Here is a 14,097-nt window from a genome sequence, read left to right as displayed (position 1 = left end):
TTCCGACAGTTCTTTTAGGTCCGAAATGTGATGCATGACTTAGACGAGTCATTGGTTTGATTCCCGAGAGGTTCGGGTGTGATTTAGGTGGTTGGTTGAGAAACTAACTTTTGAGGTGATTTTGAGTTGAAAACGGTCAAAATCGGGTCAAGACGGTCCTGTTTGGATGTTTTGAGAGTTTGAGTAGGTTCGGTTGATGATTTTAAACTTCTCCACAAATTTTGGTTAGATTCCGATAAGTTTCGGATGTGTTTAGGTTGGGTGGTGTTTATTTTTGGTTTCGACGTCGTTTTGAGCAAAAAAGGTACCATAATGAGCAAACGACCTTTGTTTTGTGTTTCGATTGAACCATCAGATCGTATCCTAATTTCAGAGCTATAGCAACAAGACTCGTTGCTTTTCGCCATCGTGTGAAGGAGATATGGCCTTTTTACTAAAGAATTTCACTGCCGGTTTTCTGGTGTAATTTTGCTGAAATTATGATTTTGGCCCTAATTTCCCCTTAAAAATTCTACATATTTTCCAAAACTTGAAAACGTCATATCTCTCTCATTTTAAGGCCAAATTGGGTGATTCAAAAGGCTATCTTGGGTGGAATTTCGCTAGGATTTTATTTGACTAGTCGGAAGTAAGATTCGTGATCAATTAGGACCTGATTTAGACCAAAATAGCTGCTGCATTTTCTTTTCTCCATTTGTTCGGGATTTACTTACTTTTCTTACAAGTTTGGTAGCTCCGTTTGAGGTGATTTTTGCGGTGTTGTACTTGTCTCAATGAGAGGGTAAGTATCCAACCGTTATTTTGGTGTTTCCCCATGATTATTTACGTTGGTTATCGATTTTATCCGATTTTGATTGGGGAAAATTGGGGTTTTGAACCCAAAAGTAGAAAAGTGAAAAATCATGGTTTTGAAGATTAAGATGATGGCTTTTTGAATGAGTTTTCTGGATCTAGACTAATTAAGCTATGGGTATACTAATTTTGACTTAAATTTCAAGTCTTGCCCTTGTGGCTCGGGTTTGACTAGTTTGGGTCTATTTTTGAGCTTTGGGTAAAATTATGGCAATATGGGTATCCTTAGATTCGTATTCTAACGTAGAATTCATATTTGATAGACGTTAATTATTCTGAGGCTCTATGAAGAGGAAAGGCAAGGCTCAAGTTTGATTGTTCGTGGCTCCTGCTCGGCTACCAGTTAGGTTACGTCTTACCTTTTAGTTAGACTTTGGTTAGCGAATCATATTTAGAGTTAGTGATTGTTGGAGAAAGCATGTACGCCTTTGGGTATGAAGTTGGGATGGAATACTTAGGTTGGTATTGTTGTTGACTATGGCTTGTCGCCTTGTAGTGTTCTATTGAGTTGTTGCCTTGTTGTGATTTATTGGCTTGTAGCAACGTGAGTGATTCCAGACTTGTTGCTTAGTGATTTACCTTATGATTTGGAGATCATATTTTATCATGTGTTGATGTTTTTGGGAAGGAAAGAAAAGCTATGATATTAAGACTGTTGTTGTGATATGTGTCCATGTGTGGTACGATTGATTTGATATTTTGTCATCATTAATTGATATTATGCAGTGTATTCAATCTCATCTTTCATGATACTCTAATATGAGTACTTAGTGACTTATTCATGGTTGTGAACCCGTATCTTTCAGGTATTGTTATTGACTTGTGAAGAGGAAGGAATCGATATTGATCTTGATATTGGGATATGTGTCTATGTGTTGTATGGTTGTCATTGATATACTCTAGTTGTCATTGATATCTTGCATGCATTCATACTCACATATTTGGATCGGTTTGTGCGCCTCAACACACACACACACACACACACACACATATATATACATATATATTGGACCGGGTTGCACGTTTCGCAACACTTACTGGGATTGGGTTGTACGTACCGCAACACTGACTAGGATTGGGTTACACGTTCTACAACATTGACTATTGGATCGAGTTGTGCGCCATTGTAGGTACATGGACTTAGCGATTCCCTATGGGTCATGACTGTCGATGCGACGAGATATTTCTGCTCAAAGCATGTGTGTACCATTGCATTGCATTGCATTAATATTTCATTCACTCATACATCTGATTTCTGGTAGTGGTTATTTATTGTATTGTACGGTGCTCGTGAACATTGACTTCCTGGTTGGTTACTGATTTGAGATCGCCGTGTGCCTGATTAATATATATTTGGGAATTGATGGATTCTAGCAAAGAGAGACTTTCTCCTAGGTTGAGACTTGAGGTTACGAAGTAACATTGTTGGCTGTACTAGTGTTTATGGTTATTCTGAGGAATCGTAGGAAACTTGGCAAGACTTGTGTTTAGGTTCTTCACAATAGGCTATGATTCGATTATCGATCCTTACGTACTTGAGTTGTTATTCTTTGATTATGTGGTGTGTATACCTGATTGTGAGCATGTCTATTCTTTAGTCTCTTTCTTTATATATGTTAACTAACTGTTGTCGGCCTATGATGCCTACTCGTTACTTGTTGTTTGTACTGATGTTACCTTTCTACACTCCTTTTTGGGGTGTAGAGTTTGAGACAGGTTCCATTTCCACATCACGAGACTGATTTTTGAGGCCTGGCTTGTGAGTATCTATGGTGAGCATCTGACGAGTCACTGCCGGAGACTCCTTTATCCCTATCTTTATTTTCTTCCATTCAGACATATGCGTTTAGCATTTGAGACTTGTATTTTTCTAGACATTACTTAGTTGCTCTTGTATAAGTCAAACCAATTTGTTGGGGGTTGTATTTATATTCCGCACTTATGATTATTTCTGATTCAGGCTTCTACTTATTCTACTCTATTTACTTTATTATGGTTTGAATTGATGATTTGGGGAAGGGTTCGCCTACTGAGGTGGGAAATGGTAGGTGCTTACGCGACTTAGTGAAATTGGGTCGTGATAAGTTGGTATTAGAGCCCTAAGTTACCCGGTCTATAAGTAAAAGAGCATGTCTAGTAGAGTCTTGCAGATCGGTACGATGAGCTCCGTAGTTATCTGCGAGAGGCTATGAGACATTTAGGAAACTTCCAATTCTTTCCTCTTTCCATCGTGCTACTTTATTCCAATTGGTACCTAGTCGATTCTAATTGGTATCTGAATGTCTTTATCTTAATCACCCACGAAAGGTGGAAACTCGTGCTTAAATTCTTATGCGAACGATTTTGTTATGACGTTGCTCGGTATGGTACGAGATGTGTCATCCTGATTCGGACGCGTGACCAAGTTCAGTTTCTAGCTATAGCTTGAGGTTTCAGTTGTGTGGGATCGTGGTTAATACTCGTTTATTGTGGGGGTTTCTTGAGAAATGAGAAAGATGGTTCAAAGAGTTAAATGACCTTCCTGTTTTCAGCGTTGGGTTGCTCGGAAGAGGAAAATGTGCACTAGTGGCTTAACAAGAGTGATTTGCTCAATGATGATTGGTTTTGGGAAAAGTTTCAACTTCATCAGGGTAGTATGACGGTGTGCATGGCACAAGTGTAAGTTTGGTAAGGATCATCGGATTTGGGCAAAAGTATAGTGACCGCGTGTAATCAAGAAAAGAAGTTTAGAATAAGGACATGAAGGAATACTTTTGTGGAAAATGTATATTGAGGTAAAATTTCTTAGGGTATATTGGTATGAGTACTTTTGCGTTATAGGACGGAGGCGCAAGGAAAGGGATTTGGATAGATCAATCTCCGCTATTAGGAAGGGAACAATTGGTATCTTGTGTGCTCGTTAGAAAAAGGTTGCATTTGGTATGAGAATGGATTTCGTATTCAGTCGTGTGAAGTTGAGTTGGACTTCGACGTGACTATATAGTAGTGGTTTGTGGGTTCTTCCAGGAGAGTGGTTATTAGTTCTAGATTAGAACTACGGTTACTTGTGACGAGTGGAGACTTAGGATATTGGGCAGTTGTGGTTCTGGTCTTTCAGTAAAGGGTGTGTTCATCGGTTTTCATGTTTAGAGAAATGGTTAAGGGTGTTCCGGTTCGACAAGTAAGGCAAAGGGTGATTCTTCATGGGCGAGTAGCGTTTAAAGGCATTGAAGTGGTAATTCAATGACGAGGTTCGAATTAATTCGAGTTGTAGAGAACATTTCAGAATTTCAGTTAAGGGAATTTGAGCTAAGCCACCTTGGCGGATTTACGTCGGAGTATTAGTGGGACTATGTATGTGATAAGCTGGATTTAGAAAGTTTTCAGTTTTAGAGTTGAGTGAGTTAAGGGAACTCTAGTGTGTAGAGTGTATGGTATACTACTATCTCCAGGATTGATTCGGCTAGTTAGCAGGACTTATGATTATGCGGTATACTATTGAGTGGCTTCGAGTAATGGTCAGACAGTGGTGGTAAAGGTGAACTGATAGAAATTGAGGAATTGAAAAGTTAAGAAAGCTGTAGTTGATCGAGAATCGGTAAGAAATAAGGTACATTTTGGGATTACTTGGGTCTGTATAGATTCTTGTGTTGTTGGCTTGCATAATTCAAATGAGGTATGATTGCTGAGTAAGCTTTAAGAAGGAATTCTACAGAAATGGACTAAGTGATATGACGAAGTTCCGTGAGGTTTCGTGATCAGCAACTAGTGAGAAGCAAATTTCAGGTAACCGATAGGTTAAGGCTCAAGGAAGTGGCTTGTGTGGTACGCAGTTGGATAGTTTCATAACACTCTACAGTAGATCAGTTAGTGTAGTTTTAAGAGAAAGGAATTGAAAAGGTCCTGTTTATGGGAAGGTTGGAGTTATATTTTTGAGATGAGATTGTATTCGTGGTAGTGTGTTATACTGCAAGCAATATTGACTAGGTATCTTGGATAAGTACTTTTGGATATTAAGGAATCGGAAATAGTTGGGCTAGGCAGGCGCAAGATATTACGAGAATTGATGCTTTCAGAATTGTTATGGGCATATCGAGGTGTTACAATGGAGGTCCGATGGGTAAAGGGTTAATATTGAGGCTACAGGTTTTTGCGTCGAAAAGTTCGGGGTGTATCAGATTTTCGTATCGGGTAAGGGTTGAGAAACTCTAAGGTTGCATTCATAAGGTAGAGTTCTACGGTACTTAGTTGACGGCTTGGATAGGACTTAGTTTTTGGAGTCGAGGGTGACAAACATGATCGATTTTGCATGAGGAAAATATTAGAAGTGGCCGCCACAGATGTGTGGTAGGACTGTGATTGGTTTCAGAAAGTTGGAGTCAGTGCGAGGGACTATTGGTAATCTTCAGGCGTTGTGCATTCATTCCAGGTCAGAATTGTTCGATTAGAGCTTAATGGACCATGTTCGTATTTCTTGGAGGACTTATAGGTTCCCAGTAAATCACCTTCATGGATTCGATGAGTTTCAGTTCATATTTGAGGTATGATAGGTCTACCGAGCTTTATAAGGGTTTGTGAGTGGACTTGATGGTATTTTACCGGGATCATCTATTCGGACATATATAATGGTTTTGTCGATACTTGGTAAGGATTATAGGAGGTACTATGGTTGCGAGAGGTCTTTAGAGTGATCAGATGGTTTCCTACGGACTTGGCTCGGCAAGGTATTCAGTGGTATACTTCCTGTATTGTGATCTGAAGGTTTAAAAAGACTTATAACTAGCGAAGACGACTATGAGTAAGATCAGCTTGATGAAATTGCTTAGAGTTGCTCCGATAAAGAATTCTTTTTTGGAAAGAGTAAGTCATGGCTTCGAGCTTATGTTTATGTGTTTCTAAGAAATTGTTGTGCGAGGAGCAGCTTTAGAGGGTTGAAAGAAAGGTTAGCGGGATCAGAGTATTTTACGGTTCAGAGTGGGCGATAATTGTGTCTACATCTAAAGGTCGTGTTATTTTGAGGGATGTTTGTGGGACCTATTGATCGAGTTTAGAAATATGGTTATAGCGAATCAAAGAATTCCAAAGAAAGCAGTTCTTTATTCGGGGATCAATCGTAAGAGCATTTCGAGTATGGGAATATGGAAATCGGGTCTTTTAGCTAAGTCAGAGGGAGTTTGACTGATAAGATGAATGGGCAGTGATTTTGGCATACTTCATGCCGTGGAACCTTCCGTGTTGTTATATTAGAGATTCCTTCTTTGCCGTCACCTTTCGTATTCCTCTTTATTGTTCGAGGACGAACGATTGTTTAATTGGTATCTGATGTAATAACCCGGTTGGTCGTTTTGAGAACCGGTGCTGTAGTTTTTGCGTCGTCTATTCCAGAAGCTCCGTTAGAATTATTTTGACTTACTAGCCAAATTTAAAGTCAAAGGATATCATTTGTTTCACTTTGGGAGAAGGTTTCACTTTGTAAATTATTGCATTCAATTATTTGGATTAATTATTTATTGTGGGAAAACATGCTCTGATTGGCGATCTGAAGATTCAGTTAGATTTGGAATATTATTTATGAACCTTAAAATTTAACGGAGCTAATTTTAGAATTCGTTTGGTTGGCTTTTGACAATTAAGTCTATTTTAATATTTAATATGCCTATTTATGGTGAAAAGATGGTCACGGGAAGAAATAAGAGCTGGATCTTAGATTTGTTGTTTCTGTTAGCTTCGTCTGATGTTTATGGCTTGGGGGGATGGGTGGCGCTATTCCTGAGGTGATCGATTGAGAATTGGAGAAGAAAATCTAAGTTTTGAAATTTTGAAGGCCTAAGTTTGAGAAGATTGACCAAAAGTTGGCTGTTGGGTAAACGTGCCCGTAATCAAATTTCGACAGTTCCTTTAGGTTCGAAATGTGATTTATGACTTAGTCGTGTTGTTGGTTCGGTTCCCGAGAGGTTCGGGTGTGATTTAGGTGGTTGGTTGAGAAACTAGCTTTTGAGATGATTTGAAGTTGACCACGGTCAAAATCTTGTCAAGACGGTCCTGTTTGGATGTTTTGAGAGTTCGAACAGGTTTGTATGATGATTTTGGACTTGTCCACAAATTTTGGTTAGATTCTGATGAATCTTGGGTGTGTCTGGGTTGGATGGTGTTTGTTTTTGTTTTCGACGTCGTTTTGAGCAAAAAGGGTACCATAATGAGCAAACGACCTTTGTTTTGTGTTTCGATTGAATCGTTAGATCCGTGTCGCAATTTGGGAGCTATAGCAACAAGACTCGTCGCTTTTCGCCATGGCATGAGGGAGATATGACCATTTTACGAAAGAATTTCACCGCTGGTTTTCTAGTGTAATTTTGCTAAAAATTACGATTTTGCCCCTAAGTTCGCCCTTAAAAATTCTGCATTCTTTCCAAAACTTGAATACATCATATCTCTCTCATTTTAAGGCCAAATTGAGTGATTCAAAAGGCTATCTTGGTGGAATTTTTCTAGGATTTTATTGGACTGGTCGAAGTGAGATTCGTGATCAATTAGGACCTGATTTGAACCGAAACAGCTACTGCATTTTCTTTTCTCCACTTGTTCAGGATTTAGTTACTTTTCTTACAAGTTTGGGAGCTCTTTTTGAGGTAATTTTTGTGGTGTTGTTCTCGTCTCAACGAGGGGCTAAGTATTTAACCTTTATTTTGGTGTTTCCCTATGATTATTTTTGCTAGTTATCGATTTTATCCGAGATTGATTGGGGAAATTGAATGGATTTTGTGGATCTAGACTAATTAAGCTATGGGTATACTAATTTTGACTTAAATTTCCAGTTTTACCCTTGTGTCTCGAGTTTGGCTATTTTGGGGCCTTTTTTGGGTTTTGGTTAAAACTATGGCAATATGGGTATCGATAGATTCGTATTCTAACATAGAATTCATATTTGATAGACGTTAATTGTTCTGTGGCTCTTCGAAGAGGAAAGGCAAGGCTCAAGTTTGATTGTTCGTGGCTCTTGCTCGGCTACCAGGTAGGTTATGACTTAACTTTTGGTTAGACTTCGGTTAGCCAATCATATATAGAGTTTGTGATTATTGAAGAAAGCATGTACGCCTTCGGGTATGGAGTTGGCATGGAATACTTAGGTTGGTATTGTTGTTGACTATGGCTTGTCACCTTGTTGTGTTCTATTGAGTTGTTGCCTTGTTGTGATTTATTGGCTTGTAGCCACGTGAGTGATTCCAGCTTGTTGCTTAGTGATTTACCTTATGATTTGGAGATCGTATTTTATCATGTGTTGATGCTGTTGGGAAGGAAAGAAAAGTTATGATATTGAGACTGTTATTGTGATAAGTGTCCATGTGTGGCACGATTAGTTTGATATGTTGTCATCATTCATTGATATTATGCAGTGTACTCAATCTCATCTTTCATGATACTCTGATATGAATACTTAGTGACTTATTGATGGTTGTGAACCCGTATCTCTCAGTTATTGGTTTTTTTTTTAAAATCAAATTGTGCTCTAACTGGCTTGGCCTATTAGAACTTTTTATTAATAGTTGCAGAATTTAAAGAAGCCCGATCTATTACAACATGTCTATAATATGCACTAGCTAGAATTAAAAAAATAAAGAATCATCCTATATGACCAGTTCTATCCTGTGTGCCTAAGCTTGTATGCCATTTGAAATCCTGATGTATCAGATTTGATGTTTGCTCCAATCTGTGAAAACACCAGATGAATATCCATACATGTAGCATCATTGTTGAATGTCAATCTGCTGGATTCTCCTTGTTCTAATCCTCAGTTGAGGAAGTTGTGATTTTTCCATGTTGAGTATTCTTCTTCCTCTGATGGCATGAGTGTAAAGTCATGTACTTTGATTTCTAAGTAATCTAACGATTGATTTGCTAGAAAGTCTTCCAGCTTGTTGCCTTCCCTAAAAACATGAGTGATCTGTACCTGTACTGTCTTCATGTCCTGTTTGATCTCTTTAACTTTATCTCTCAGTTCCCATGGAGTGATCCATGATCCTTGCAAGATGTTATATAGGACAAGTGAATCAGTCTTAAGTTGAATCTGTTGAATATTGTGTTCTCTGCAGTACTTCAGTGCCTGTTTTATAGCCTCAGCATCAGATTCAATGTTTGTTGCTATTCCCATTTCCTGTGGTTCTGCATAAACCAAATCCTTCGTTATCTCTGATGCAAAATCCATATGAGCTTCTCCCAGGATTGCCTCTGCATGCTCCATCTGTATTACATTTTAATCTCCCTGAAGGTGGCATTCTCCACAACAACTTTTGGTTTATAAATGCTAAGTTGCTGATGCATATTTTCCCATTCACTAGATAGATTCTGCATCTATGGAAATCTTTTCCTTGCAAGTTGATATATGATGTGCTGTACTTGTTGTTTCAACCTGTAGAATGTAACTGATCCTCCATGCTTAATTGAGTTTCTTCTTTTTTGTAATGACCACATGATCACTACTGGCATTGGTCTATAAACAGGCTGCAGTTTTGGTTTAGTCTCAGCAGTCCACCATGCCATGATCATCCGTTGTAGGCCAACTCCATCTGTGAGGATACCTGTACAAGAAGCAAAGTACTTCCATAACTTGACAGCTATGGAAGATGTTAGAAATAAATGAGATACAGTTTCCTCCTTATACTCTTCACAACACCAGCATCTTGATGGCATATTGATCATCATTCTTTTCAATATATCATCTGTAGAGATTCTCCCTTTCCACACCCTCCAAATGAAGAAACTTATCTTTATTGGTAACCCTTTCTCTCACATGATTCTATAGCTGGTTTGTTTGCTCTCTCTGTGCCTTAAAAATTCCCATGCAGATTTAACTAAGAATTTTCCACTTGTTTCAAATATCCAACATAGTTTATCATCTTCCTCTTTCTCTGGAACTTTGACTTGTGAAGAGGAGGTAATCAATATTGATCTTCATATTGGGATATGTGTCCATATGTGGCACGGCTGTCATTGATATACTCTTGTTGGCATTCATATCTTGCACGCATTCATACTCACATATTTAGATCGGGTTGCGCACGCAACACACACACACACATACATACACACACACACACACACACACACACATATATATATATATATATATATATATATATATATATATATTGGGCCGGGTTGCACGTTCCACAACACTTACTAGGATCGGGTTGCACGCTCCGCAAAATTGACCATCGGATTGGGCTATGTGCCATAGCAGGTACATGGACTTAGTGGTCCCCCATGGGTCATGACTGTTGAGGCGACGAGATATTTTCACCCGAAGCGAGTGTGTATCATTGCATTGCATTGCATTCATATTTCATTCACTCATACATCTGATTTCTGGTAGTGGTTATTTATCGTATTGTACGGTGCTCGCAAACATTGACTTTTTGGTTGGTTACTGATTTGAGATCGTCGCGTGCTTGATTAATATATATTTGGGAATTGATGGATTCTAGCAGTAGAGACTTTCTTCTAGGTTGAGACTTGAGGTTACGAAGTAACATTGTTGGCTGTACTAGTGTTTATAGTTATTATAAGGAATCGTAGGAAACTTGGCAAGACTTGTGTTTTGGTGCTTCACAGTAGGCTATGATTCGGTTATTGATCCTTACGTACTTGAGTTGTCATTCTTGGACTGTGGTGTGTATACCTGATTATGAGCATGCCTATTCTTTAGTCACTTTCTTTATATATGTTAACTAACTGTTGTCGGCCTATGATGCATACTCAGTACATGTTGTTTGTACTAAAGCTACCTTGTTACACTCCTTTTTAGGGTGTAGAGTTTGAGACCGGTTCCATTTCCACTTCCCGAGTTTAATTTCTGAGGCCTGGCTTGTGAGTATCTAGGGTGAGCATCTGACGAGTCACTGCTCGGAGACTTCTCTATCCCTATCTATATTTTCTTCCATTCAGACAGATGTGTTTAGCATTTGAGACTTGTATTTATGTTTCACACTTATGATTATTTATGATTCAGGCTTCTACTTATTCTGGTCTATTTACTTTATCATGGTTTGAATTGATGATTTGGGGAAGGGTTCGCCAACCGAGGTGGAAATGGAAGGTGCCTGCGCGACTTAGTGAAATTAGGTCGTAACACTTGGGCTGAATTTGAGGAGGCATTCATGGAGAGATTTCTTTCTGATGTGGAACGATTTTCTCTGGCTGCTAAGTTTTAGAAGATTGATCAGGGTACAATGTCCATTCATGAGTATAGTTTGAAATTTACTTTTCTGGCAAGGTATGAAATGTATAGATTCCATCAGAAAAGCACAAGTTGAGCCGATTTGTGCGTGGGTTGGTGTCGCGTATCAAGTCTGCATATGCTGCTGCTGCTATATCCCCTACTTGCACATTTTCATCCCTGGTTGGGTTCGCTGAACAACAAGAGAATTGGAAGGGTAAAGAGAGGTTAGAAAGGGAACAAAGTAAGAAGGCCCGATCTGCGGGTGGCTTCAGTTGTTCACAAAATGGAGGGCAAAGAAAAAGGTATTCTACACCTGCACAGACTGGCACTTACTCTAATACTAGTGTTTCGTCCGGTAGACAAGGTCAGAGGAACAACAATCAAAACAGGTATTCGCAAGGTAATAACCGACACTCATTTGGATGGGAGGATCGTATTTGTCACCATTGTGGTATAAAGGGTCATATCAAGAGGGAGTGTAGGAAATGGCTACGTGAAATGGCTAACTCTTCTGGCTAGAGAAACAATCTGTCTGCTCTTGTGACTGCTAAGAATCTACCTGCTGGCAATACTAACAATGTTCCTAATGGTCGTGGTAATAGTACTGGTAAAGCGGTTGCTAACATGGCCAATAGGGGACAAGCTCGACTTTATGGGTTAACTCACAGGGAGGCAGCTGAAACCTCAGATGCCTTGGTCAAAGGTATTCTCACTATTTTCTCTTTTGATACGTATTCATTGATTGATCCGGGTTCAAATTCTCTCTTATGTGACACCATATTTTGCTCTTGACTTTGGGGTTGAGCTCGAACTATTGTTAGAAACCTTCTCTTTGGATACCCTTGCTGGTGTTACTGTTATTGCTTTTAGAGTTTATAGAAACTGTGTAGTTGTAATTAAAGGTCATGAGACTATAACTGACTTGTTTGAACTAGAGATGGTAGATTTTGATATGATTATGGGGATGGATTGGCCGTTTGAGTGTTATGCAAATGTGGATTTCCGGCATAAATTAGTTCATTTTGAATTTCCTAATGAACCAGTTATTGTGTGGAAAGGTGAAATTGCTAAGCCTCGAGGTAGGTTTATTTCTTATCTTAAGGCTCATAAAATGATCTCGGAAGGGTGTATTTATCATCTAGTAGCTGTCAATGACACTCAAGCCGTAGTACCCGAATTTGAGTCTGTTCCTATAGTTAATGAATTTTTGAAGGTATCTCTAGAAGATCTTCTGGGCATTTCACCGAATAGAGTTATTGAGTTTGGGATTGATGTTATTCTCGATGCTCAACCGATCTCAATTCCACCGTATCATATGGCTCCGGCAGAGCTACGGGAGTTGAAAGACCAATAGAAAGACTTGTTGGGTAAAGGTTTTATTCAACCAAGTACCTCACCTTGGGGTGCTCCGGTCCTGTTCGTCAGAAAGAAGGATGGTTCTCTGAGACTGTGTGTTGATTATCCTCATCTTAATAAGGTGACCATTAAAAATAAGTGTCCTTTGCCTAGGATAGATGACCTGTTCGACCAACTTCAGGGTACTATGTTCTTCTCCAAGATTGATTTGAGGTCTAGGTACCATCAGTTGGAAGATAAAGGAGCAAGATATTCCAAAAATAGCTTTTCATACTCATTACGGACACTTTGAATTTTTGGTGAGGTCCTTTGGTCTGACGAATGCCCCTGCTGCATTTATGGACCTAATGAATCATGTGTTCAAACCTTTTTTTGATCGTTTCAGCATTGTCTTCATTGATGATATTTTGGTGTTCGAAGAGTCGTGAGGAACATGTAGATCACTTGAGAATAACCTTAGCAACGCTTGAGGAGAGCAAGCTTTATGCAAAATTTTCTAGGTGTGAGTTCTGTTTTAACTCTGTGGCTTTCTTGGGCCACGTGGTGTCTAGAGAAGGTATTAAGGTGGATCCGCAGAAAATTTTGGCAGTTAAGGCTGGCCGAGACCCACGAGTGCGACAAATATTAGTAGCTTCTTAGGTTTGTCAAGTTACTACGGAATTTCTCATCGATAGATTCACCATTGACGAAATTGACTCAAAAGACTGCTAAGTTCCAATGGTGCAAGCCTGTGAAAAGAGCTCTCAAGAGCTTAAGGCGAGATTGACTTCGGCTCCTATTTTGACTCTACCTTCAGGGTCTGGTGGCTTACAAAATTGGTTTGGGTTGTGTGTTGATGCAGAATGGTAAGGTAATCGCCAATGCTTCATGACATTTGAAGAAGCATGAGAAGAATTATCCAACTCATGATTTGAAATTGGCTTCTATAGCTTTGCTCTAATGATTTGGCGTCACTACTTGTATGGTGAGCACTGTGATGTTTTCACTGATCACAACAACTTGCAATATATCTTCTAGCAGCGAGAGTTGAATCCTACACAGAGAAGACGGTTAGAGTTGTTGAAGGATTACGACTTGAACATCTTGTATCTTCTTGGTAAGGCGAATGTTGTTGCTGATGCTTTGAGCTGAAAGTCTATGGGCATGTTAGCATATTTACATGCTCAAGATATGTTGATGGGAAAGGAAATTCGAAGACTTGCTAGCCTTGGAGTTTGACTCGATGAAACTGAAAATGGGGAGTTAGTAGGAATTACACAAACGCGATATGATATTGTAGAGAGAATTAAGTCCAGACAATATGAAGATAGACTTTTGGTGGAGCTGTGAGATGGAGTGGAAAGGGGTGAGTCTCATTCACCGTGGGTCTCGGTGACGATGTCCTAAAGTTGCAATGACGTTTATGTGTCCCTGATGTTGATGGTCTTCGACAAGAGTTGATGGTGGAGGCGCATAGTTCTAAATATTCTGTGCATCCGGGATCCACCAAGATGTATAAGGATTTGAAACAACACTATTGGTGGAAGAGCATGAAGGTAGATATCTCTAATTTTGTGGCGAAGTGTTTGAACTGTCAGCAGGTGAAGGCCGAACACCTAAGGCCTGGTGGTTTGGCTCAGACATTGAGATTCCCCAATAGAAGTGGGAGATGATTAATATGGACTTTGTCGTGGGTTTACCCTGCACAAAGGCCA

The sequence above is a fragment of the Lycium ferocissimum genome, chromosome 8 (assembly GCF_029784015.1).
Source record: "Lycium ferocissimum isolate CSIRO_LF1 chromosome 8, AGI_CSIRO_Lferr_CH_V1, whole genome shotgun sequence".
Lineage (NCBI taxonomy): Eukaryota > Viridiplantae > Streptophyta > Magnoliopsida > Solanales > Solanaceae > Lycium > Lycium ferocissimum.
Note: the sequence above shows the minus strand (reverse complement) of the source record.